Source organism: Protomyctophum parallelum (assembly GCF_964188405.1).
Source record: "Protomyctophum parallelum genome assembly, chromosome: 4".
Lineage (NCBI taxonomy): Eukaryota > Metazoa > Chordata > Actinopteri > Myctophiformes > Myctophidae > Protomyctophum > Protomyctophum parallelum.
In genome coordinates this window covers 23,084,488-23,107,322 of record NC_139700.1, presented here as the reverse complement: position 1 = coordinate 23,107,322, position 22,835 = coordinate 23,084,488, and the positions used below count along the sequence as shown (strand labels likewise).

The window sequence follows — 22,835 nt, the reverse complement described above, 5'->3', positions numbered from 1 at the left end:
CCACCACTCATGTTATCATATTAATTACCACTGTGTATTTTCACTCACCAAGAAGAGACAGAAGAGAGTGACTTAAGGAATCGCAAAAATGAGATCTCACTCTAACCATAGGAATTTGTTTATGCCGAGGGGGGGAAGAGGCAGAGAAGATGTAGAACAGCCTCGAACTATATGGCTTCATACACACATAAAGAACAAAATAATGTTCTGTGCTCTGCCTGTGTTTCATGGCTTTTCCAATGGATTTGACCAAACACTTGTGTTTGATTGGGGGGAGGGGGGCAATCAAACAAGTGTTTGGTCAAACCACGTGACTTCCATTGGAAAAGCATTGAGGCGGCCATGAAACACAGGCAGAGCACAGAACATTTGTTCTTTATGTGTGTATGAAGCCTAAAAGAGTGTTTTCGAAACAACGAGGGAAAAGGATTTGCGCAGCTGTCAGAAGCTGGTTAACACACATGCACACTTTTAGGGTTCAATGTGGATAAAGGCACTATTACACGGAAGATTTCAGAGTGTTCATTTAAACACAGGAAAGTGTCAATATTGACCAGCAAAGGTCTTTTGGAGTTAAATGAACAGTCTGAATTTTGCAGAGCAGGGGAGGAAATATCCCTTCTGCACTCACTTCCCCGACACGTCCGTCCAAACAGTGGGGCTGCCGCCACTGCTGGGTTGTACTGACAGGGTCTGTCCCGTCTAAAGGCCCTCGACTGGAACCACTGCCATATCACTGGGAGGAAGTGGATGTGTTATTGTTATGACCTCAAAGGATTTGGGTGGTCCCCCCACACACACACACACACACGCACACACACACACACACAGGCAGGCAAGCGCATACACCAATAAAGTAGTCAAGCATTATGCACCAGGACACACATAAAAATGTGTGTGTATATACAAAACACTTATCTACTATCCAATATCTATAAAGTTCAAAGTTGTGTCTGTCTGTCTGTCTGTGGCGGTCGGGCGGATTGTGTCCAAATATGGACTTGTGCATATCAGCATTATGGACAAGCCTGGCGCACAGCCCATATGGTCAATATCCCAATCAACAGCGTAAATCTGCATTGTTAGGAAACGTTTTTTGATGTGTGATGTCAAACCACAGCTTGATCGGCCAGCGAGAGAGACAGAGACAGAGACAGAGACAGAGACAGAGAGACAGAGACAGAGAGACAGAGACAGAGACAGAGACAGAGACAGAGACAGAGACAGAGACAGAGACAGAGAGACAGAGACAGAGACAGAGACAGACAGATAGAGACAGACAGACAGAGAGAGAGACAGGGGGAGAGAGAGAGAGAGACCTTTTACGAAGCCTTTTGTGTACACTCACATATTCTTCAGGACATTTCTAGAAATGTCATGCTTTGGGTACTCACAATAATATTAAAACCCATGTTTTTTTAGAAACAGAGAGAGAGAGAGAGAGAGAGAGAGAGAGAGAGAGAGGGGGAGAGAGAGAGAAAAAACGTTTTTTGTTGTGCGACGTCAAACCACAGCTTGATCAGCCAGCGAGAGAGAGAGAGAGAGAGAGAGAGAGAGAGAGAGAGAGAGAGAGAGAGAGAGAGAGAAACAGGGGGAGAGAGAGAGAGGGGGGGGGGAGTGATGGGGAGAGGGGGATGGAAAGGGGCAATGGTTGAGCGCAAATCATTGTTGGGCAACGGTTTCTGTTGTGTGTGACGTTAGACCAGACTCACCAGAGCTTGATCAGAGAGCTAGAAGTGAGCGTGAGGAGGAGAGGGAGGTTGTGTGTGATGTCAGCCCTAAAGAGAGGGATGTGGGGGAGATGGAGAGAGAACTATTTCACACATCATGCCAACACCTGGCCAATGCTACCAAAACCTGAACATGCCGATCCATGCATCACAAATCGGCATTTTTTGTCAGGGAAAGAAACCCGGCAACGTCAGGCAAGCTGCTTGAATTCAAAAAGACAAAAAAATAACACATGGCTCGCCTCAGCATCTGCAGTTTCCTCCTCACATATGAAAGCACTTAAATCTCTTCACACTGACCTATTTCAGTAATGCATTCACCCAAACTTTAATAAACAAAAGTTTACCTATGGCATGCACATTTCCAGACAAACACTTTGATTACCATGGAGACACATACTGTAGGCAAACATGTTTAGTGATGACTCACAATTTAGCACAAACACTACCCAAGACTTATACAGTATGTACAGTATGTATAAACCAGCAAATAATCACACTCTCTCTCTCTCTCTCTCTCTGCACACACACACACACACACACACACACACACACACACACACACAGAGTACTTTAAACAGCAGTCAGTCAGAGGCTGCTCTGCGCCTGTAGGCTGATGCTGGCAGAGATCCACAACGTGGGCTACAGTGCAACACAGACCTGTCCAAATGACAGGAATGTCCAACCCCACCCAAGATAAGCAGGTTGGAGCTAATCTTTGCACAAAAGACACAGAGCCCAGAAACACTATAGACAACTTTAATCTAAGAAAACTGTGAGGGAGCTGGTTTTCACAGATCTGGGTTCAGCCTCGGGTCAGCCGTTTCTTTAAGGCTCAGACATCATGAGACTACTGGGCCCCGTCTAGGTTGTCTGTGCTGTCCTGGACCATCAGCAGCCTGATCCATATTGTGTGCAGTGAGTGGCATTTCAGTGATGCACTCGGGGTGTTCCCAGAACTTCCCCACTGCCCGGTTTCTAAAATACAATCCATCAACATCCACTGGAGTGAAAAAAATCTGGTATCCAGTTACCAACAGAAGTGTAAAACCTGAGTTATACTCGGTCGCTTGCTGAAAACAACACTCGAGTAGGCAGGATGTGACCCTACACAGACAGACAGGAAAACGCTCTACTACACTCAAGCAGACTGACTGAGAGACACATTCATATTAACTTACGCGCACACGCGCACATACGCACACACGCACACACACACGCACACACGCACACACGCACACACAGGGTGGATGTCAGCCTCCAGACAGGAATTGCTCCTAGCATTGGTAATGCAGGTCGTAAATCACTGGGTACGTTGGGGTAATGATCCATTGAGGAGGAGAGCTGAACCTCTAAAACACAGTGCCCCCTTTCAAAGACCCAACAACACCCTGGACCTTTCAAAGACCCCACAGCACACCGGACCTTTCAAAGACCCCACAACACACCGGACCTTTCAAAGACCCCACAGCACACCGGAGATTCAGCTCTAATGGCTCTACCTCCTGTCCAGCAGCACTATCACGAACGCAATTACCACAGCGCTCCTCAGCTGTGCCTGTGACACGCTCACAGCCTCTATATGAGATGTCCCCACTACACTACTGCAGCAACAGGCATGTGCCTGCATGGCCGTGCCACGGTAAGAGACATGCGCTCCTTAACTTTGTTGCAAGTGGATGTTAAAGAGGCATTTAACCATTAAACCTATGATTTTGGGGAGTTCTGTTGTTTACGCTTGGCTAAACTGTTGCAGGCACACGACACGGCAGCAGAGATCCTGAAGGTGAAGGGGGAACTAACCCGGTGGGCCATCTCCAACCTGATGGAGTTCATTAACTAACCCGGTGGGCCATCTCCAACCTGATGGAGTTCATTAACTAACCCGGTGGGCCATCTCCAACCTGATGGAGTTCATTAACTAACCCGGTGGGCCATCTCCAACCTGATGGAGTTCATTAACTAACCCGGTGGGCCATCTCCAACCTGATGGAGTTCATTAACTAACCCGGTGGGCCATCTCCAACCTGATGGAGTTCATTAACTAACCCGGTGGGCCATCTCCAACCTGATGGAGTTCATTAACTAACCCGGTGGGCCATCTCCAACCTGATGGAGTTCATTAACTAACCCGGTGGGCCATCTCCAACCTGATGGAGTTCATTAACTAACCCGGTGGGCCATCTCCAACCTGATGGAGTTCATTTACTAACCCGGTGGGCCATCTCCAACCTGATGGAGTTCATTTACTAACCCGGTGGGCCATCTCCAACCTGATGGAGTTCATTTACTAACCCGGTGGGCCATCTCCAACCTGATGGAGTTCATTTTAACCCTAACCCTAACCCGGTGGGCCATCTCCAACCTGATGGAGTTCATTTACTAACCCGGTGGGCCATCTCCAACCTGATGGAGTTCATTTTAACCCTAACCCTAACCCGGTGGGCCATCTCCAACCTGATGGAGTTCATTTTGAAGGGGGAACTAACCCGGTGGGCCATCTCCAACCTGATGGAGTTCATTTTGAAGGGGGAACTAACCCGGTGGGCCATCTCCAACCTGATGGAGTTCATTTTGAAGGGGGAACTAACCCGGTGGGCCATCTCCAACCTGATGGAGTTCATTTTGAAGGGGGAACTAACCCGGTGGGCCATCTCCAACCTGATGGAGTTCATTTTGAAGGGGGAACTAACCCGGTGGGCGATCTCCAACCTGATGGAGTTCATTTTGAAGGGGGAACTAACCCGGTGGGCGATCTCCAACCTGATGGAGTTCATTTTGAAGGGGGAACTAACCCGGTGGGCCATCTCCAACCTGATGGAGTTCATTTTCAATCCCATTTCCTCCATGTCAATTATGTATTTACCTGTTGCATGTATGTCGACATATCCGTTTTTCAAAAGATACAAAGGAGAGTTAAGAACACTTCCTACCTGGTTGCAATTTAGGGCCTTAGGGCTAATTACGACTTGAGGATATAAACTGCTCAACGAGGCGCAATCATAAAAGCTGATGCAAAGATGACCCCTCAACAAGGGATCGTTTACCTACAAGAGTCACAATCATCCATCCTACTCTCACATTATTGCAAAACAGAGAAAATATGAGCATAAACATGACAAGAAGACAACACACTACATGCCTTTTATGATTTTCAGAATCATTATCATTAATATCATCATCATTACAATTATTATACGGTACAGTATATCATTAATACAATAATCAGTGTAAATGACAACATACAATGTGGTTGTACTTTACAACCCTACTTATTTGAAATAAAAAAATAATCTGATGATTGATCGGCTATTTGATATGAAAATAAACCTCGCATTCACAGAATGAATTTTTATTAGTAATTCATTCTTTTCAGAAAGCTTGCAAAGCTAGTCTGACATCAGCACCACTATAAGACTGCCCCCTAGTGGCTGGGCCCAGCATCACAGACCACCAGTGTTTATACATGGCCAGCTGCAGATCTGTCCTATGTTCCATCCCACTGGCTCATCAAGCCAGCAGTTGCTGCCGTCTAGAGACAGTGAGTAGATCTCTCTCATATAAGACATCTGTGTGTGAGGTTGTAATACTCACTCCTGGGTTTAGTAATTCACTCATGCTCATACCTGCACTTAAAAGTCTGAGGAACGACGAGTCGCTGTCCACTGTGCTGTTGATCTTGATCTCAGCTGATTGGAAACACCTTCCTATCAGGGGAAAGAAAACAAAGTCAGTCACGCCCCATCAGGGTGAATGTATTGCACATCAGTGGTTTGCTGCTAAAAGCACTGAGTTACATATGTGTTGAAGTGGAGTGGTGCAGCTGGAGGCCACACCCAGACATTTGAATGACAGCCAAACACACACAGCTGGAGGGCACCCAGGAAATGCCCTGCAAATGCTTAGAAGAGCCCCATAAAGCAACTCTCCCAAACCCAATGCCGCCGCCCAATCCAAGAAACAGACACTGTTATAGCAGGAACAACAGCACTTCAGTGAGGTAAATACAATCCTGAATACAATAATGCAATGCAGACAGCATACAATACCAATCCATTGATTAGACCAAGCCCATTCATTTCACAGAGAAGTGCTGCAGGGTTCATTATGTTAAGATCATCATGAATACAAATGGGAGGACATTGTGCGGATATACATGTAACAAGTAATGAATTAGTATGACTTAAGTGTGTTCACCAACAATATCAGGTACCGGCACATAAATATTTAGAGTCAGCTCTAGCAGCATCAAACAATCTCACAAGCTCCACTGATGAGTTTACAGATGAACCTGCCGGGTTTTTTTACCCTGACAGTCTTTGCCACGGGTGTAGAGAGCAAGGGGCATGTCTGCATTTTTCATTTATTTTGTTCGTTTATTTTATGACCATAATTGTATCTGGTAGAGTAGTGATATAAAGCTAAAAGCAATTAAACAGATGCAAGCACTTTGCAGCTCATTAAATAAGTAACATTGATAACTAAGAGCAGACTCCAATAATAAAAGACAGTAGGATTCAGAGACGTGCAGTGAGTGAAGCTGGCAGTGCAGTGACAGACAGACGTTATTTGTGAGAATGCTTGTGGTAATGAGAGCTCACAAGGTTCTTTGAATCAGCCTGAGGTTAGAGTACATAAAAGGCATTCTCTCCTCTTAGCCTTCAGCGTAAAGTGATATATTAATGGAAAGACTGACATTGACTCATATTACAGAAAAACCAAGGCACCCAATCTTAATTCCAGCTGAAGTTATCCCAGTAGGATGGGGGTATTCCAGAATTTATTTCCTGGTTGGATTTGAGAGGTCATAAACAAAAAGAAGCTAAGTACAAATTCTCTTTAATATTTCAAGGGTAAAGCCGTATCTCAGCCACTCAGCATAAGCCTACATGGCTGCAGCTTATGGAATTGTAATTAGCACGGTGTGTTGTACAGGAGGACTTCACAGACATTGCACTCATCATCATGTCAGAGTGACAAGCTTCATGTGCAGGTCACAAATAACATTCTGGCCAATTGACTTTGAGTTAAAGTTGAAGAGCTAAAGGGTCAAAGGTTGCCCGAGTCAAGTCCAGCACCACCAAGTAGATGTTTGATAAATTCAGCCATTACAAAGTATATCAATATACAGGCTTTGGACACTCTATAATCACTATATTAATTGATAAGCTAAAAGCAATTGGTTTGATAGTACATCAGTGAGCTGAATGCAGGTGTCTTGAATTTGTGAATGCAGCCAGTAAGGGCATATGTCAACAACCCCACCCGCTCACCTCCGTCCCACCCCCTCCTGGTGCTGCGGCCATCTTGGAAACTAAACACAATATAAACAATGGGAGAAGGGTGGGGCCGAGAAAGGCCCTTATTATGTAAACAACATGACATCAGCCTGCGACTGCAATTTGTTCTTGTTTCGTGGATGACTCGGCTATGCTGGTCTCAGACAGGGACAGATTGCATGTTGAAAAAGCCCTTGGCTATATATGAACTTGGTAGGGGAAAAAAATGTGCACCTGGCTCGCTGATCACCTGGGTAAAACTGAATCCCTTCTCTTTGGGTCTAATGAAACGTCATCAAGGCCGACGGCATTTGTACTGAATTCTGTTGATAATGTGTAGGCTAAGTGAACCACTGTTCACACCTTATTGGCCGAGGTTTTCCTCCGACATGCATATGCCGATTTGCTCAGTGACAGACAAAACAAACTCTGTTCATTGTTAAATGGCATTTAATGTTTGTGTTGGAGACAAAACAAACATTAAACTCTGTCCATTGTCAATGGCGTTTTTATTTTATTTTTTTACTTACATTTTTATCCCACGATTTTGTAACCCAGTTTTCTTTTCACCCAGTGCCAATTATCTAATGTAATCCTGGGCGCTACACTTCCTCTGCCAACCTGGGGGGGCAGCGGACTGACCTCATGCCTCCTTCTATGCATGAGGAGTCCAAGCTGCTTCTTTTCACCTGACAGAGGGGAATTTCTCTGGTCGGACGTAGCGTGTGGAAGGGACATGTTATTCCGACCAGTTCCTTTCCCCTCCATCAGGCGCCCCGGCTGGCCAGGGGGAGGTAGTTTTAGAGACCAGGATTACGGCATGTTTTTGTGAGGGTATCTACCCTAGGGGACACGGGGAGAACATGCAAACTCCACACAGAAAGGCCCTATCGCCAACCCCCGCCTCGGGTATGGGCACTGATGACGCGGAGGAGGGAACACGCCGCCAGTGCCCACAGCGTCCCCAGCGGGAATCGAACCCATGACCTTCTAGCTGTGAGGCGACAGCACTACCAACTGTGCCACCGTGCCCCTTGTCAATGGCGTTTTTAAAGGTTTTATGACATTCATTTTCATTTATTTTTCTTTTTCTTTTTTCTTTTAGGTTTTATGACCTCAATGACACCCAAAAAACCTGAACTTTGAACATTCAGTGGATTTTCTGTGGTCTGAAGTTTTCTTTGGGGTTTTTTGGGCCTTTGAGCTACAATGAAAACAGGCAACACAGTGAAACAGTGACATCTGCTGGCAAATCCCATTGACATATATGGGATTTGCAGTAAGTGATGTCACTTACTGCCGGCAAATCAGAGCACCTGTTTGAGCCAGAAAACCCCAGATCACAGAAAATCTACTGAATGTTAAAAGTTCATGTTTTTTGGGTGCAATTGAGATTAGAAAACCTAAAAACAACAAGAACAATTCCAAAACCTTTTTTTTAATGTCACAATCCCTTTAATGTTTGTCTAGACAAGACAAACATTAAACCTGTGTATAGGGGGAAAAAAGAATACATCGAGGACTCTAACAGAAGCATTCATATAGGTTTCTTCCACTATGCATGTACCTCATGATGCCACATATAGCACCACAAAGAAAGACTATGTATCTCATGATGCCACATATAGCACCACAAAGAAAGACTATGCATGTATCTCATGATACCACATATAGCACCACAAAGAAAGACATCCCAAAACAAACTGGTCAGGCTACTGCTTGGCCTTACTTCTACCACTCATGCTTACCCCTGCTCATTTTGCTAGGTAGGGGGTGCTGAGGGGCTGCAGCACCCCCTAGGGATCTGGGGAAAATGTTGTTCATGGGAGTAATAAGTTGAACCAATATAAGTCAACGCATTAAAACCTTGTTGTTGTTGCTGTTGATCTAAAATAGTTTAGATCTGTCACAGCCACCTGTCCCTTGTGCATGCACAATGACATGTTAAACTCATCGGACATACATGACCTCACGCGGGTTTGCAGCCAAGGTACAGTAATGGTAGTTAATTACCCTGCCGCCGAGCAGATATAATATTCATCATCATCGTCGTCGTCATTATGTTTTTATATCACAGATTTTTAGCATTGTGACAAAGTCATGTCATGTCTATTCGCTCTGCGTGCCCAAAGTGAGAAGTTGCAATACTTTCATTCTTATAGTCTTTCATCCTTCAAAGAGACTGACTGGCTGCCGTCATGATCTAAATGTAGTTGTCTTAATGGATGATATGTTCATTGTTATGTGTATATAAAACCCTAGTCTGAAGTACTTCCAACGGCAGGCACGGCTAGAGTACAGCAACTTGCAATGAGCCTACAAGATACGCTACACCACAAAGACACCCATGTACCTGTCAAAGGTACTTCCAAAACATCAACGCCATCCACAATCACCAGAGGGAGTTCCAATAATCACATTCAAGCCAGATTTGGCCCTACCAACAGTTGTAAAGGAATGTGAATCCCTATTCTCCTTCAAAACAGCTCTTAAAGAGCACTTACAGGTAGCTGCAATTCGAAACTGGCCTCTGTAAAAAGTCTAAGCTCTTTTTTGCAAACTGTTAATAAAGTATTTAATCAACCAAACAATCAGTAAGTACATAATGATTCATACAAATGATCAGGCAAGTATGTGTTCTAAAAATCATACTTTGTATGTAAAGATATTGCATACGGTATACAGTAAGTAATGAAACAAAATGATTTATGCTTGATCAATTTTTTTTCTTTTTTTTTTCTTCAGTTTTCTAAGGGTGAAGGCCTTAGACAACCCAGAGGGCAAGGAAAGCTACAATGGCATAATAGAACTGCCACATGTGGAACGCATTGTGGGCAATTACAGTACAGTAGTTCAGTTACTTATACAAGCTATGCAATATGTACACAAGCAAAGCCACACTGCTCTGAGAGAGGGGGAAAGGATGCTGGTTAGATAATGAAGAGTGCATAAGCCTTACGGGCCCATTTAGTTCCATTTGCACACTCTGAGTTAAATGAACACTAAGGATTTTACTGTGAGGTGAGAGGAGCATCTGTGTGCAGACGGGCCGCCTCATCAACTTGGATCCCACATGGTTGTGATTACTAACAGGTGGGCAGGACAAAGGGGTGACTTTCACAGTGGTTTCAACTGTTCATTAAGAGGCCTGTTACTGAGACCGCGGCTAATGGCGGCGAATGAGCACAGTGACGTAGTTCAATTGTGTGTGGTAGACACTGTGAAATCTACTGGCATTATTTAGCGCTCTCAAACAGAGGTAAAAGTCTAAACATTTGTAATGTAAGTGTTTTTAGACCAAACATTCAATAGTAATCCATGAATGGTAGCTTGCAACATGTTAGCGAATTGAAACAGACAGTCAGACAGTTTGTTTAGAGCCTTTGTGGTCTTGCCTTCTCAATATTCAAGGAGGCAAATCGGTCCTCCCACCGCCGACAATCGGATCACTGAAAATGTCCAAATTTATTCTGACACGTCTACTGCATATACCACAATATGAGCGCCATTATCCGCAAACCTTTATTCTGTGAGAGATCTAAAAGAGTTATCTGGTTTCGTTCAATGGTTGGCGTAGAGGTGGCTTGGCGGCTGCGTGTGTAACATTGGAAAGCTGAGATGTTCAAGGTCCACAGGGGCTCTCTCTCTCTCTCTACAGGGTCAACAGGCTGCACTCTGACACCACTGAGAGATACTGTATATGAATTATGAACAGTATGTGTCTGTATGTGAACACACCACTGAGACTGCCGCCGATGCTGCTGTGCTGCCTCTTTAACACTGTATCACAGCAGCTGAGAAATGTAGACCCAAAACCACTGCCAAATAGAAACACTGGGTAACGCAACTCCGTCCCAAACACTTGGTTCTTATCAACTCTTGTTAATATTGTGCTGGGGATACGCTAAACTGTGGCTGAACACACAGAAATGCTCCAGAGACGGAGACCGGGAATGGAGGCCTCCCACTATGTGGGCCTTTTCACACCCAGGAGAAAAAACCCAAATTAAGGCTTTAAGTCTGTCGATCTGTGAGATAGGGTGATGGTGTTCACAAACTTCACACGCTCGTCCCCGCTGGATCTGTAATCGTAGATTGTTGTTTATATCGGAAAAGAGCGCAGCTCTCTCTAGAAGAAGGCCAGTTTCTTCAGAAGTGCGACCAAAAGTATGTGATATTCCCAAGGTTAAATATGTAACCCGACATAACAAAATACAGAGCCAACAAATGTTCTACACAACTGGAGGAGAAAAAAGGCCTATGTACACTCAGTATAAAATCTTTCCATGGACCCTTATTATGCTAAAGACAATAATAGACACGAAGGCAAGGCATCATATAAAACATGCCAATAATCATATAGATGGGTATTAATTCAGTATCTATCTCGTTATCCACTGATACGTTTTGTTTATTTAAAAGACTGGGCCTTACTCAGCTCTCATGGGCAGAGATTTGTCAATCAAGATGTGGAGTTTCATCCAACTGTCTCACAGTCAAGACTATATTTGGACAAAGAATACTCGCCTGTCCAAACAAGATGCCACAAGTCAAAATATGAGGATTCAAATTGTCTCCCCAGTGGGTCTCTTCCCTTTCTCCTCTCCTCAACAGACTGAGGCTCTCTTTCACCACTGACGCCTCTGGTTTCCCACCACCAGGATGGCTGGCATGATGAGCAGTGCTTCCCTGCCTGCCACCACTGTCAAATTTGATCCGTCTGCCGAGCGGTTTGTCTGTCATTTGATCACACATGCCGCTCTCAGTGGAAAATGGCGGCAGGAGTGTTTTGCTGTTTCGTGAAAGCCCACAGCTGTTTCCCTCATCTCTCTTATGTTTTCCCCAATACAGATCACTTGCGTGGATGTAGACTCCACCTGGGGTAGAGCCCCTTCGCTTATTGTGGGCTCGCCTCAGCGAGCACACTATTGTTATCGACAGATTTCAAGCTTCGCCGTGTAACTACTTCCACATACTTTATGCTAGAAATTTAGTTCAAACTGTTCAGCTCTTTGCAGTGATGTGTGCTTGTATTTTGATTTTTTTTTTAAACTTCCTCCCGTAGACAATGAATGGGATTTTATCTCTAAATCAACCTCACATTTGCAGCCTCATTACTCTGGCATACTTTGTCGTAGAAACGTTTAGAAAGCTCACACGACTCTGGACTTTTTCGTGGTTCAAACCGTATTCAAATACGTTAAAATCGCAGTTCAATCGCAAGCCGTTTCGCCTAATTAGTGCCAACTTAGAGTGCGGGGCCTCTTTCAGTAGAGTGTGGAAACTGAAAATGTACCAAACAAATTGACGTCCCGGCCAAAATATTCATTTTACACGCATGTTCTTTGGTCATTTTGTAGCCACACATGTCCTCTTTCACACAATGTGACCATCAAAGCACAGAGACATACAGAATGTGAACTACGGCCTTTGAAGTGACTGCTCATTGACCTCCATTGTATAATTTTTACGAGGAAATTATCGCAATGACAATTCTTAACTCGCTCTTATAACCACATTTTCGATCGTACCAACACCACAATCGCACATGGTGTACCTCAATATCTCAGTCCACTCACAGCGAAAAAAATATTTGCATTCGACTTTTACTTTTTGCGATTGCACATGGTGTACCTCAATATCTCAGTCCACTCACAGCGAAAAAAATATTTGCATTCGACTTTTACTTTTTGCGATAGAGCAATTTGTTCGGGCATAGTTTCCCCCATTCAGGATCATTGAAATCTCCCAGTCATAGTGCTGGCAGACTTTTACACTTCCACAGCTGAGACATATAAGGGCTTAATTACAGGGCTGAAATTAAAGTTACAAGATCTCAATGAGTTGCTCTGCGATACCTTGTGAGCTTGTAGGTCTGCTATTTGCAATTGGCTGGCCTTTACACAGCTCTCGCAAGAGCACGCACGCACACACACACCCTGTCTTCCTATTGACTGGCCTTTACACAGCTCTCGCAAGTGCACGCACGCACGTTTATAAAAAATGAACTTTAATAAATAAAATTCAAAAATAAATTCAAAAATTCAAAAATTCAAATAAAAAAAAATTAAAAACATTGAAAAAAATTTAAAGAATTGAATACAATTGGAAAAAAAATATAGAAATTGAAAAAAAATAAAGAAAATTGGAAAAGAAATTGAAAAAAATAAAAAAACACTTTTTTTTAAAACATTACTTTAAAATTAAAAAAAAAACCTTAAAAAAGAAAACTTCTAAATTAAAAACTTTAACTTTTTTTAAACTTAAAAAGCTAAAACTTAAAAAAAAACTTTGAATTAAGAACTTAATATTATTATTTTTTTACATTTAAAGAAAAATCTTAGACCATTATCAATAATCATTGTGTTTATGCTTTTAAAGATAGGCCTATATGCTATTTGAACCTTCTTTTTACATGTAAAAGTATGCTATTCAATACAATTTCTGTTAAGCTCATGAATGCTTTTATATGTATACTCCATTGGATTGACTCTTTTTTTTCTTTTTCTTTTTGACCTTTTCTTAATTCATCAATAATACATTGTAAAGCATTATTCATACATTACAAATCATTAGTAGACAGTAATACTTTACTTAATTTATTCTGCCACTTTTTGGGCATCATACTACTTCCACATACTTTATTCCGCTTTATGCAGTTATTTATGCTTATTCTTTTTACAATTTTTTATACATTATTTTTTTAACTTTTCCTTTAATACATTTAATACTGTAAAAGCTTTAATACATTTTCTACTGTACATTGTATACATTTTGCGTCTTCATATCCAACATATCCTGTCTGTAAGAACTTTCACCTGGAGGGACTAGCTGAATCCACTGAGATGCTGTCATCCCATCGGTATATTATACTGTATGCATATATAGTGCTTAACATTTTCACTTAGGGCCACAATAAACAACTGAGGTAAGCAATGGGCCTGTGAAATGGCAAACATCGCTTGCCTTTCCCAGAAACGACGAAAAATGATATACAATTTAAATGGGAAACACATACAGTGTGGTGTGTGTGTGTGTGTGTGTGTGTGTGTGTGTGTGTGTGTGTGTGTGTGTGTGTGTGTGTGTGTGTGTGTGTGTGTGTGTGTGTGTGTGTGTGTGTGTGTGTGTCATTATACCATTTGTATGAATTACAGCGAGAGTGCTATATCCTTATATACACATGTGGTGTTCCAGCTCGGAAAAGACATACATTTCATACAGTAGTACGTACAGTATATCCCCTGTGCAGATCTTTCCTTTGTGGATGCCAGATGCAGGATGGCAGGGCTGGTTACAATATTGTATTCCCTCATCAGCATCATGCAAGTCTAAGGATGGGTGTGCCCCCCCCCATTGCCCCTTTAACTGTGTTCACATTATCCCTGCCTAATCAGCACACTGCCGTCTCCGCTCCATGGGTGCGTCCCATGTGGTGGAGGTGGGGGGCTCCAGGGTTGTCTAAGCCCATTAGGGGGTCCCCCACCCGTCCCCCCGGCCCCCACACACACACACACAAACCACAGATACTAGACCCCTGTGTGAGCCCACGAAACCTGGGCAGCGGACATGTGGAAGCAATAACAGCCGAAAGGAATGAAATGATTTATAACCACCTAGCTAATATGGAGATGGGAGTAATAATGGCGGAGATCTAATGTCTAATCAAAATACATCCACACACAGTACCAGCACTCAGCTCCTAGGACTGATAATGTGTCTCAGAGTGGAGAGGTACACCAGTAATGGCCTGGAACAGATGTCTCATCACAACCCATACATTACATATTAGTGGTTCTATAACAAATATTAACCAGTACTACTGTTCACACGAAACTGTCGTCACTGCCCAAATGCACTACTATATCAGTACCATTTATACCACAACAAACCTAAACAGTTCAACATGTAAATCCTCTGTAATTAAAGGATTTGCAGCTTTAAAACAATGCTGTGCCAATAACATATTTATTAATAATAATATACAGTAGCACCTTTATATAAAACAGATAGATAGAGGGAGCACAGTAGTTAAGATACAGTTACAGAGTGACAGAGAAATACTTTAAGATACAGGAGGTTAACACATCACATACACACAAACAAAAACCCCATGAATAATGAAAAATAGTAAGACAGTATACAGTAGGACATCTAGACAACTCAATGCTGTAGTTGTAACAACAATGTAGCAGACGTTCTTATCCAGAGCGACAATAAGCAAGGATCACAGGTAAACCAAGAACATATCAGTCTAATCAATATAGGCCTACTATCAAAAATAATAACATTGAAACTATAGGATATCAGGTAAACAATGAACCTAGCATGTCATTAAATTACATTGTTACTTGTGGTCATCGTTGTGGTCAGCTAGTAATGAACTGCAGTATAAGGAATAGGATGACAGAGTGTCACAGTTAGTCTTTGGCTAAATGCAAAAAAAGAAACAGAGGTTATCACCACCGCCACCAACAACATCCTCCTCTACCGACAACAGGAGGTATTGTACTGAAAGAAGCCAATGAGTTCAAATACCTGGGCTCATACAGTAGGTCAACTCATCAGAGCATGACCTTAAAGTGTTCTCCTATAGTCTGTGAGTGTGAATGCTAAGAACCTGAAGCCTACCCTGCAGAAGTCCTTGGATGGGTGCTACACTGGCAGAATATCAACGAGAACGTGCACAGTACCAACAAAAATCTGCCAACAAGTATGGGGAAAAGCCAGGGGTGTAAACTACTGGTGAGCTAGCCGGCTAGCATGAAGGATTGAGATGATTGGAGAATAGATGACTTTGGAGAGAGAGAGAGACATGAAGCAGAGCTACCAACCTGCACACATTTTGTGTACCAACCACGCAATTCTAGGTGTCTATACGCCTAGAACCTGCACACAAAATGTGTGCAGGTTGGTAGCTCTGATGAAGTGACGTATTCACCATTCACCACCGAATGTTATATGACACAATGTTGTCATTAGACTACCCTCAGCACTGATTCTAGAAAAATAAGTGCCAGCTCAGCAAAATGTTCAAACTGCGTATCTTATTACGGAGGTACACAATGTAAACATATATTATCGAGCCTTGAGGCCGTGACAGATTTGTTAAAGATACTTCTAACATAAACACTATTATTGTAATCCATCCGTTCAGTTTGCTTTGTAGCTGAACCCTCATGTAGTCTACTCTGCCAAGACATAAATCTCAATAAAATGTCTTACATACAATTCAAAACCATATTCTACTAATAAACCATAAAACCTCTATGTAAATTGGAGCTCCTTGAGTAAAAGAAAACAAAAAATATCTGAACACAGATACAGAATTTTGGAACAGTCTCGGACAGATGCAAACAGATGCATTTCAATTGTTGCCATGAAGGGAATATCCTACCGTCACAGCCATATTAATCTCAATCCAGGACAGATGGTAAATTCTGGCTATTTAGTACTTATAGGAACACTGTATTGTATTCATCGTCCAATGACATGCTTGGTTAGGGTTAAAGGTGATCCGATTCCCATTCTTCCCATTGTGTGTACTGAGATGTCAATGTGCATGGAGGAAAATCTACTGGATGTTTTTGTTTTATACAAAAAACATTCCACTCTCAGGCAGAGCAGTTACTTGTCAGAACACCCCTGCTGAGGCCACGTGATCACAGGTCTCTCTCTCTGTCACGCACGCACACACATGCGCGCACACACATGTGCGCACGCACGCAACAACGTTACGAACATAACAGCAGGTTACAGGTGAATACAGAGAGCCATGTATCCAGGGGCGGCCTTAAGGAACGGGAGGCCCCGTTCATGACGTCATCATTTTAATAATTCATAATTAATTAAATAATGAATAAATAAAATGTCAGTGTGTATTATCGGACTTCAAAGCATGAACAGCATACACAGCCAAGTAGAAAAATACACAAAAGCAGCTTGATTCAACCATTTTTTACTTTAAGGTATAACTGGAAGGCAGCATAGGCTATACAGCATAGCAAGCAAGCAAGGCTATACAATGATGCAATCGCAACTCTCAGCGCTGCTAGTGCAGTGAGTGCACACACTGGGAAGTGGGAACAATTACAACCAAACAACACAGGTCAATGTGACATGACAGGTCGAGTACCTGCAGTGATTATTAGCTGCTGCCAACTAGTGGTAAGTGAACGTACAGGATGAGGCTGAATAATTGACAAGGCTGATTGGAAGGCTGCGATGCAATGCAATATGACTTCTACTACTACTACTACCTTACTACTACTACTACTAATACTACTACTAATATACCTGGGGTATATTAGGACTATAGTAAATAATAAAAAAATAAATCGCCATAATATTTTGTAAAGACATACATATTTAGACCCATGCTCGAATGCCCCGAAAGAAAGCAGCAAATGAAGAAAAATGAACACTCATCTTTTACTTTCTCTAATAACAACCTAAAACATGAGCCTTGGTTGAAAAAAAACTAAAGTTGTCCTTTAATGAACAGTAAAGACATTAGGATTAGGTTAAACCTGGCTGTTAGCCTGGTCCGGAGCAGGCTAAATCCACAGCATTAGTTTCCATGGTAACTAGTGTGGCATTGCTTTCATGAAACTGAATCAAGCCTAAACATATCCAGGTTAACTGGCAAACTTAATCTGGCAAGATTAACCAGTTTTCATGAAACCGGTTAATCGCTGATCCAGGATATATTAAACCAGGATATCTGTTAAATCCCGATTAAATCTCTAATCCAAGTTTCGTGAAACGGGCCCCTGGAGATTCAACTGGCCAGCAGAACACAATGACCTTGAGGGAGTATAAACCTCTATAAGGTCACAGAGATACTGCGGCGCAAGACCGTTCAGTGATTTAAAGACAAACAATAAAATCTTGAAATCAACTCTAAAACGGACGGGGAGCCAGTCAAGGGAGGCCAGAACAGGTGTAATATGGGCACGCCTACAGGTTCCAGTTAGGAGACGCGCAGCAGAATTTTGGACCAGTTGTAGACGTGCCATGGAAGTCTGGTTTAAACTAACATACAGTGCATTGCAGTAGTCTAAACGAGTGGAGATAAAAGCGTGAATGACACGTTCAAAATAGTTAAAAGAAAGCACAGACTTGATTTTGGCAAGCAGCCTCAGGTGATAAAAGCTGGAACCACAGCGTTTACCCGTTTGTCCAGTTTGAGTGCATTATCCAATTTGACCCCAAGGTTAGAGACAACGGGTTTGGCATAAGGCTGCAGGGGACCAAGGTCGGTGGGTACAACACCGGGGCCACTAGGCCCAAACACTATGACTTCCGTTTTTCTTTCATTTACACTGAGGAAGTTGAGAGCCATCCAGGCCTTAATGTCATTGAGACAGTTAAGAAGGGGTGTCAGGGAGTCGTTGCTTCCCTTTTTTAGGGTCATATAGATTTGGGAATCATCTGCGTAGAAATGATAGGCGATGCTGTGTTTCTTGAAAATTAGTCCCATAAAGGGAGAACAGTATTGGCCCCAGGATCGAGCCCTGGGGGACTCTGGAAGACAGGGGGGAGGAGGAGGATTCAAAGTCTCCAAATTTTACTGAAAAATGTCTATCAGAAAGGTAGGATGAGAACCAATCTAGGGCAGAATCCCTGACACCAACACAGTGCTCTAGTCGAGAAAATAGAGTCTTGTGACAAACGCAGAGATTAAATCTAGAAGCAGCTGAATGTCACACACACACACACACACACAATGTAATGTTTTTCCTAATATATCTTCACGTAGCACCAGAGTTGGGGTCCATTACTCATAAAAGTAAGGCACTACATATTACATATTACTTTTGAAAAAAGTAATGCCTTACATTACTTTATTACTCCCTGGAGAAAGTAACTAGTTACATTACTCGTTACATTACTTTTGCATTACTCCATAAAATCGCATGTCGCATTGTCACATAATTTACCACTTAACAAATCTTTATAATCCTAATAAGGAGGACATACACAACATCTTTCTTTATGCTCTTTACCAGGTTGTGGAGGAATAAAACAAAATGGGCCTTTCCAAAACGGTCTAGTGCAGTGGTTCTCTTCACCTTGTAAAACCTTTTCTATGCAAACTTCTAATCAATTCTTCAATCAATCAAATCAGATATATTCAAATAAAAATAATGAGACTGAGAGAAATCAGTAGCCTATATGTTCACAGTGCTTTAGGATCCCTTTCTTTATGATGTGGAGTTCCCTGCTCCATGCTCATTAAATGTAGTTTTTCATGTCGGCATATTTGGTTTATTCATCTCTGCATTAACTAAAAAGTGCCCTTCTGGGCACAGGTCTCCACCAGGTTATCCACAGATCCGTGCAGTTAGAGGTAAAAACACTTTTGGGCCAGTTATAGCGCCACCTTGAGGCTGAGTTGAAATTGTTCATGTGGCATTTCGTCCTCGGCCTAGTGGGAATGTGGGTGCACAATTTCACGAAAATCACGCGATGTGTTCATGATTTGCAGCATTTTGTTTGAAACTGAGCACTCCTGTGAATTTTGGAAGCCAATCTTAACCAATCAGGATGGAGTCTGAGAAATCTGAAAGACCGGTTTGGTTGAATGGCTCTAGAGAGACTGTGTACCAATTTGCGTGATGTTTGGACAAAATCTGTAGGTGTACTGTGCAAAAACTTGTTTTGCACAAAGCGGCCTCCTGGTGGCGCTATAACAGGCCGTTCTGGAAAGTTTGGGGCAGAGGTTCATGGTTGGCATCCAGGGAGTGTGTGTGCAAAATTTGGCATCGACCGGGCTTGTTTTGCACAAAGCGGCCTCCTGGTGGCGCTATAACAGGCCGTTCTGGAAAGTTTGGGGCAGAGGTTCATGGTTGGCATCCAGGGAGTGTGTGTGCAAAATTTGGCATCGACCGGGTTAACGGTGGCTGAGATTAGCTGTTCACGGACGGACACACGGACGGACGGACGGAGTGCAAAACATACTCTCCCCATGCCTTCGGCTGGTGGAGACAACTAGTGATTGTGACTCTGAGAGCACATACATTCTACAACAAACAAGACCCTCCCAGCTGGCAGTGTTGCCAGGTTTTGGAAGAGAAACAAGCAGCCATGTCTATGAAAACAAGCCCAAAAGAAGCCTGACTAGGCTATTATACAACAAGCCCAAAGTCGCTTATAATAAGCGGACATGGCAACGCCCCAACTGCTCCGTCTCTGTGACAGTGGGAGACTGGCTCGCTGTGAGCAGTGCTTCTGCGGAGATTTTAATACCGAAACGACGTAAATTTGACATGTTCTAGTCCGCGACTCCAGCGCACCATTACTGTTCATGTTCAACTCATCTCCGTTGTGTGCATTAGTCCAAAGCAACACTGCTGAAAGCAGCCACATGACGCAATTAAGTAACGAGTAACTGCAGCACTAAAGCGACCAGTAACTGTAGTGTGATTATCAATTTTGGAGGAGTAGTGTCGTTATATTACTCGCTACCGACCAAAGTAGTGTCGTTACAGTAACGAGATTTTCCGTTACTCGTTACACCCAACTCTGCGTAGCACTATGTGCATCGTGCAAAAAAAGAACAAAAACTAGGAATGTTGCTCAGCTGAAGATATGAATAGAAAGCCAGCGCTGTACATACATGTACCTCACGCACCCCCCCATTCATCTCCCAGACACGTTTACTGTCATCTCTTCCACTGCAAATGGTCCGTGAGCAAAAGCAGAATCAGCTCCACAAGCCATTATTTATAAGTGCATTACTCCCTGGGCAAACTGTTTACCACCCAAGGACGTTTTTGCAGATATATCAATCATACCTTTAATAGCAGGCCGTTTATCATTTGGGGTCTTTTCGCGCACACGTGTGAGGGGCTCCTGGAGGAAGGAACAGCAGCATGTGGGATGAGCGAATGAGCAGAAACATGCTTAATTTTATGCTCCGTCGTACGACAAAAGTATAAATCGGGCTTCATGCCATGGTCTCTGCTGCACAGCAGTGTAGGACTGTAGGACGCACATGGATTAATACATCGGTCTAATATAAGACATTCAGCTGCGTGGATCTTGTAAAGTCTGATGACATAAACAACGGTTCCCATAGCAGCCCAATTTGTACGTTGTTATACAACTTTTCAAGTGAAAAACACGACAGGGTGCTTCAAGCCATTTTCCAGAATTGTGCTATCACTACATTAAGTGAACTTCAGGGAAATAATATGTTGTCTTCTGTGACAAGTGTGGGAGAAATGACATAAACCACAGAAATAATAAAAATGCCTGGCGCACAAACCCGAACAAAAACAGGAACCATGATTGTTGTCTGTCTGTCTGTCTGTCTGTCTGTCTGTCTGTCTGTCTGTCTGTCTGTCTGTCTGTCTGTCTGTCTGTCTGTCTGTCTGTCTGTCTGTCTGGTAAAACAATTGCATCCCCTCCCCTGGTGTGTGCTCTACCCACTGATCATGTGATCCACCAGAACTGAACCAGATGGGCATGTTGCTTCCAAACCTCTTTCTCAGATGCACTATTTCACTCTCTGCCACATGCAGACTTACTGACAAACACATACTCAGTCTCACATTCAAACAAACACAACACACATGTATTTTCCCTGCATACTCAATGATGAATTTCAATACAAATAGTAATATTCGGGCATTACCATGGGTGTGATTCCTCTGTGACTTTGTTTACATTCCTAACATTTCTAACTCAACACATTGTAACAGAGATTATACAGTAAGTTTTTGGGACTATACATAATTATAAAGTGTTATGAAGCATTAAACTAACTACATGGCCTACAAAACCCTCAATAACCAGACCCCCCTCCTACCTCCCTGAACTCATCCAACCCCTCGCACTCCCTCAGGTCAGGCAATGCCAACCTCCTGGACATCCCCAAGACACACAAGCAAACCTGGGGTGACAGGGCCTTCACAGTGGCTGCTCTCGATCTCACTGTGGAACTCACACCAGAGCTGCCTGTCCCCACCCTCACCACACTCAAAATCCACCTTTTTAGATTAGCATCCCCTACATAAATCCCAACGCCCTTTTGTTTATATATTTTTTTCCCTAATAAAATTGTTTTAATTTTTGTCCTGTAAAGCGACTTTGCATCATGTTCATCCACACGCGTTCAACGTTGTCTTAAAATCTCCTCACTGTCAGAAGACTGGCGACTCATTGTATGTTGAGGGAGACGTGGTTGTCTAATGTCTACTCTACTCTACACCCACCCAAGCCCAAGAGTACAAGTTGGCAGTAACAGGATCTACAGTATAAACATGGGAATTGGCATAACAATTAAATTTGGGAGAAAAAAACACAATAATCTAAAATTATACTATTCACACTATCCACAGCACACTACTCTTTGATAGGCCAAGTCATACTTTGGCTTCAGGAATCATCTCCTTGCAGCCACAAGAGTCGGAGCAGAAAAAAAAGAAAAGAAAAAAAAAAAAATATATATATATATATATATATATATATATATATATATATATATACTGTATATATTTTTTTTTTAAACAGATAGCCTATGGTATGGCCGTTAACCAATATCTGCCTTTGGTAAAGGATAACAAAAACGTGCCTCTGATATGTCTTATCTGCTTATACTAATTTTTGACGCACTCTAAAGTCAGTGTTTGCTCATAAAAAGGTCACACAGTCCCTTCAAGTTAGCTCAACTTTCTAGTTTACATTTGATTTCTCCCTGGGCCTTTGGCGCTTCATTGCCAGCCACACACTTTTCATCATACTACTCAGCAGTAACATCACAGCCCAAGGGTGTTTCCTGATACTTTCCTCCACTCTCTAATTCCACCAAAAGCATTACAGG

The 22,835-nt window shown here is 42.7% G+C and overlaps 1 protein-coding gene across 2 annotated transcripts in view; it reads right to left on the bottom strand.

The window, feature by feature from the left end:
* znf469 (zinc finger protein 469) overlaps positions 1-22,835 on the bottom strand; it is a 279,591-nt gene that overhangs the window by 252,464 nt on the left and 4,292 nt on the right. For both annotated transcript variants that reach the window (XM_083763934.1, XM_083763936.1), the window contains exon 2: positions 5,357-5,437. The gene's annotated coding sequence lies outside the window, so the exon portion shown is untranslated. The remainder of the gene's footprint in view (positions 1-5,356; positions 5,438-22,835) is intronic.